Source organism: Patella vulgata, chromosome 4, assembly GCF_932274485.2.
Source record: "Patella vulgata chromosome 4, xgPatVulg1.2, whole genome shotgun sequence".
In the NCBI taxonomy this organism is placed as follows: Eukaryota; Metazoa; Mollusca; class Gastropoda; family Patellidae; genus Patella; species Patella vulgata.
In genome coordinates this window covers 70,916,390-70,922,389 of record NC_065882.2, presented here as the reverse complement: position 1 = coordinate 70,922,389, position 6,000 = coordinate 70,916,390, and the positions used below count along the sequence as shown (strand labels likewise).

Sequence of the window (6,000 nt, the reverse complement as noted above, 5' to 3'; positions counted from 1 at the left end):
GCTAAGTACACTCTATCATTTAGCCTCGATCTAACTGACGTATTTTCATCAGGTTATCCCTTATTTGATTTAATCAATTAGTGAAATCCTATTTAAATCCGAGCTGTAGCCGAGCCATCCGTGGGTCTACAGAGTTGATTTTGGTCTTCTTGTTTAAATAAAGATCTAATTTATAATTTCTATAACATCTGAAGCCTAAATTAAGACTTGCAATAATCAGATTTAGCTCTTGCATAATGCATGTTTAAGTAGACATTAATTAACTTACCAAGACCATAATCAACTCTTGATACCATCGGATGTCAGCGATATTTAGTGGATTCAAGGACGTTTTTTGGTGGATGTGGTTACCATAAAAATGAATAATCGCGACTTGTTTATTATCGTAACGGTAGTAATGACGATCGAGGCTAGCTTATAATTCTATCGCTAATATCTTGGCTCAGGGTGAAGTAATTGGACTGAACTTTTTTCAGCATACTCTCTTTACATTATCTAGTTTTGAACTATTATAGCCAGTTCTTTATCTAGTCTTACCCAATGCAGCTTTAATGCCTTATTAATAATTTAGAAAAAATTGCAGGCCTAAAGAAAGACCTGCAATAGGAAGATTTAGTTGTTCCACAATGCATGTTTAATTTCTTGTCCACACTCAGTCCAATTCACCTTATAAGAATTTCAGAAATGTGAATTCAAAGATGACCCCTTTCCCTATTGCGGTAGGGGATATAACTCTGGGACTACCACTTTTTTAAAATCTATCAAGATTCTTCCTCTCAAGATTATCTTTTTATTACGTCACGTTATCCCTTTAAGTCCATATTTCGAGTACCGGTAAACAATAAACGACGAGTTCCCACCCCTCTTAAACCAATGTCTAGATGTCGCTGTTTTTCGAGTGTATATAAAGTCTGTGAGCGCCAAAATTTAAAACATTTGCAGGTAGAGAAAATCGTGCAGGGCGGATAATAAACTGATTTATCACTAAACGAAGTCAAAGAATGCAGCCAAACCAAGTCTGATGGATTTATTAATTGTGTTACCGAAACTGCTTCTCTGGCCTATAGACATAGGATTAGTTTTATTTCATCATAAATTATCGATTTCCTGAAAACAAACAGTAAGTACATGTAAGTTATTTTCAAATTTGATGTCAAAACCATCAATTTAAAACTGAGGCTGAGGTCGAGTTTACTGGCAACAAACACGAGATAAATTAGAGAAGTACATACCTTTGGTTTATTTTAAATAAATGTCCATGATTATACTGTATAACCCAATCAACAAGACAATATAAAGGATTGAAATCGAAAATATTCACCTTATTAAAACTCTAAAAAGCAAATTGAAATAAGACGGTACTGCCTACACCAAGGAAACGCAGGCTGTAATATTTTGTAGTTCAGCTTTAGGTTTAGCATATTGTGAAGAAGCAACAAACTATTGTATAAATAACTTCCGGATATCCCGTATTGTTTAAAAGATTGAAATGTAAACAATCATCAAGGGAGACTAGTCTATATAGCTTCTATATGGAGTGAAATAATAATGGCCATTATTCCGAGTGTGGGTTCTAAGTATGTTGACCATAGACACGAGAATATATAATACTATGCACTGGAACATGTATCAAACTATTCCAAATCCACAAAATTTGCTTGATGGCCAGTTTCAGTGTAACTTATCTTTTCGGACAAAATTTTGTTGAAAATTTATATCCCATCCATAGGCCTAATATGGACGAGTATAGTTTGTAAACTACTGTATTTGAATGGCACATTTAAATCTATATTTCAACTGACGATTTCCCTCTTTTCAATTCCTATTGAGAAGTGTTGATTAAATTGAATCACTTGCATTCGGCCAACTTCGTAAAATTAGGCTAAAATACACGCCAAAATACACATGTACCAACATTTTTCCTACATTCTTGAATCTAATTGTCTGACCGTATTTCTTGAGTGTTTCAGGGCAAGGTAAAGTGACACCATCTTGTTGCAAACTACAGTATTATTTTCCAATACTGAATAGTGGCCCTTGGATACAAATGTCCAAAATAAACTATTGTCAACAATACACTATTGCACTGCCAATACCCCTTTTTAAATCATATGGGTTATTCCATATCAACTGGACCAATGGTGGGAACATGACCAGCTCCCAAAAAAATTATAAAAAATGTTATAGTATACTATTCAAAAAAAGTAGGGGATATTTGATTTTTAAGTGTTATTAAAGTCACCTAATGAAACTGACGAAGAAACAAATGACAAAATGAAATGAAGTTCACATTCATCGATTTATTCCAAATGATCGTTAGACTAAGTAAGGCACAGACTGACCATTATAAGGCTAACATGATACCCGGGGTCAAACAGCAAAGTTACCACAGCATCACAACCAAGTCAGTAACGGGTAAATCCTCCTCTGTTTGCCAAACAAGCATTGATCCGACGTGGCATACTCCTAATGAGACGTCTAAGGTCATTTTGGTCCAGATTGTCCCATTCCTGTTGCAACGCAGCAGCAAGTTCTTGGACATTGGCAGGACGTTGTTGACGTTGACGTAACCTCTGTCCAAGCATGTCCCAGACATGCTCGATGGGGGAGAGGTCGGGACTCAGTGCTGGCCAAGGTAATGTGGTGATGTTCTGTTGTTGGAGGTAACCTGTAACGATCCTGGCCCTGTGACATCTTGCGTTGTCATCCTGGAAGATGAAACGGCGGCCATGACGTCGTGCGAACGGCACAACATGGACTGCCAAGATGTTGTCCCGGTAGTACTGGCCTGTAACACGCCCTGCAACAACATGTAAAGCCGTTCTTCCAGCAACAGTGATGCCTCCCCACACCATAACAGAACCACCCCCAAATCGATCATGTCTGATGACGTTAACGTCTTGGAAGCGCTCGTTTCGACGACGCCACACCCTCCTACGTCTGTCCAAAAAATCAACAGTGAACCTTGACTCATCTGAAAACATCACATTGCTCCAGCGTCGATTATCCCAGTGTTGACGATCTCTACACCAACGACGTCTTGCCTGAATGTGATGATCTCTCAAACAAGGGATCACGCGAGGACGTCGGGCGCGAAGGTGACCCCTATGCAGTCGATTCCGAATCGTCTGGCCACTCACTCTCACACCTGTGTCTGTTTGAAGACGAGCGCTGATCTGATTTGCTGTGATGACACGATTTCTCAAGGCCAAGGTACGGATAAATCGATCCTGGCCTTGAGTTGTCGCCCTTGGTCGACCTGAGCGTGGTCTGTCCTGTACAGATTGTGTATCACGGTATCTGGACCATAGCCTGCTTATGACAGACTGAGAAACATTCATCGTCCGCGCCACAACCGCCTGTGTTGTGCCGATCTGTAGCATGCCAAGGGCACGTAACCTTTCATTTTGGGTAAGCCGACGCATATCAAAATTTGTTTTCTGGTCACTAAAACAATTAAACTGATGTTTCCACCCTGGAATTCAATGCCACAATGACTGTAACATTCAAAGTCAGAGTCGTGCAAATCTTGGGTTGGACCCCCATGATGATCCCAAGCATCACCTGCATTCCATGCGGTAGCTATTGGTGCGTTTGGGTGTCATATGTAACTGCAAATGTTTCTTCTGTTAGGTTCTATAGTGACTTTTTTCGTAGTCATTTGCATATTTTAGTATTATGCCCCCAAAATCAAATATCCCCTACTTTTTTTGAATAGTATATATTGCCTTAAACTAAGAAATCCGAAATTTTACCTCTCCATGTTGGAAACTCGCTGAGATATGGCCATTTTAAATCAGGGTACTGAAACGGATTATAAATTCAGTAATTTTTTTGAGGTTTTCGGATGCTCTAATTATAATAGGAGTAGAACTCTCTAACTTTGTAATCTAAGACAACTTTTGGTGAAGATTGTGAATTTAGCATCACCCATTGTCCAATGCATTCTGTTCGCGACACCAGGTGGCAAAATGTGGAACAAATGAACTATTCACTTTTATTTTCAGAATTTCCACAGCCTATGGCAAAGTCACTATTGAATACACAAACTCCAAAATTGGCATAGTTAATGTCAGTTTGTCTTATATCAATTTACAAAAGAGATCGATGGGATATAAACTTTTCCAAATATTCAGTCTCGAAATTCAATGCACACTGAAAACGTACAAAATATACACATTTTCACCTTCAATGTTGGCCATGTGGGACAGGTTAACATTCTGAAAGTTTGATAATAAAACTTCAATTACCCTACTATAACATACATAAAAGTCCATCATGTGTATTTGATGGCTTATATTTTTAATTGGCACTTGAAATCTGTGCGGTGATGAAATTTTACTGGCTGTTATAAAAATTGTTGTCTTTTCATGTTGGTTTTAAAATAACTTCTAAATGACCTATACTCCTCAAACGTTTATATTTGTAGTGATTTTTTGCGTAGATTACAATAAATATGTAATTATTTTGGATGTTTATTGTATTGTTCTAATTTTATTTTGCGTCCAACTAAGATCAAAATGGTTAATACGCTTCACGAATTGGAATAATAGGTTTTGATGATCAGATTAAAATTATTTCTGAAAATTAGGTCCCTCAAATTTGTCATTTTAGATCAACTCTTAACATAGAATAAGAATAAAGACTCCTTTTGGGATCCAGGGAGTGTCGTTTCAATTTAGTTTTGCTTTAAAAAAAAAGTTGAAAACTTGTTTTGTCTCCTTAGAAAGTTGAGGCCTTATGTAGTTCACTATCACTAGACGCCTCAAAACTACAGGCCGCAATTCTTAAAGCTTCGTCTTGAAACTGTATACTAATTTTTCCTTATACCCTAAGGATGTTCCCTATTCTTGGTGCGAGCCACGCCTATGTTTTCTCTGTCTTTGTGTTTTGATCATCTTGAACACTTTTCATACTTATTCATTATACCTTAGGATGACCGCTATTTTTTGTGCATGCCCGACCCCAGGGGCACAGCAACGCCCATTTTTGAATTTTTATCGCCTAGGGGCCGCAATTCTGAATCGATCATCCTGGAACGTGACAGGGGTCGGGCATGCACCAAAAGCTCAGAATTGCAGCCTGTGGACGATAACACAAAAATCTGGTGTTGCTGTGCCCCTGAGGGTCGGGCATGCACCAAAAATAGTAAGTCATCCTTTGGGTATAAGGAATATATATGAATAGTTTTCAAGACAATCCATTAAGAATTGCGCCCTGTAAGCAAAACACACACACACAAAGAAAAAATGGGTGTGGCTCTGACCCGGTTTGGGCATGCACCAAAACAATAGGAAACGTCCTTGGGTTGTAAGGAATAAGTATGCAAAGTTTCAAGACCATGCGTTAAGAATTGCGGCCTGTAGTTTTCAGGTGTAAAGTGATAGTGTAACAACATTACTGTACTTCAACTTTCTAAGACATATACAATTTTCCCCTGTTTTTGAAAGCAAAATTAAATTGAAACATACTCCCTGTAGCCAAAATGAGTCTGTATTCTTATTCTACAGTATAAGTTGCTTTAAAATGACATATGTGGTGCCTAAATCTTTCAGAATTAATTTTAATCTGATTGTCAAAGCTCAATATTCCAATTTGTAAAGCGGAATAGACATTTTTTTCTCATTTGGGAGGCCAAATAAAAATTAAAACAATAAATGTATACCCAAAATGATTGCATATTCGTAATCTACGCAAACATTTACTCTATAGACATATTTAAGGGGTGTAGGTCATTTAGAAGTAATTTTAAAATCAACGTGAAAAGTCGACAATTTTGATAACGGCCATTAAAACTTCATCACCGCACAGATTTCAGGTGCCAATTAAAAATATAAGACATTAAATACACAAGATGGACTTTAATGTACGTTATAGTAGGGTAATTGAAGTTTCATTATCAAACTTTTCCAGAATTTTAACCTGTCCCACATGGCCAAAATTGAAGGTGAAATGGGTACATTGTACGTTTTCAGTGTGCATAGAATATCGAGACTGAAT

At 37.5% G+C, this 6,000-nt stretch overlaps 1 long non-coding RNA gene across 1 annotated transcript in view; it reads left to right on the top strand.

Annotated features, from left to right (window-relative positions):
- The first annotated feature begins 944 nt into the window (after positions 1 to 944).
- LOC126818326 (uncharacterized) overlaps positions 945 to 6,000 on the top strand; it is a 22,176-nt gene continuing 17,120 nt past the window's right edge. The window contains exon 1 of the long non-coding RNA XR_007679201.2: positions 945 to 1,120. This is a non-coding gene — a long non-coding RNA (uncharacterized LOC126818326). The remainder of the gene's footprint in view (positions 1,121 to 6,000) is intronic.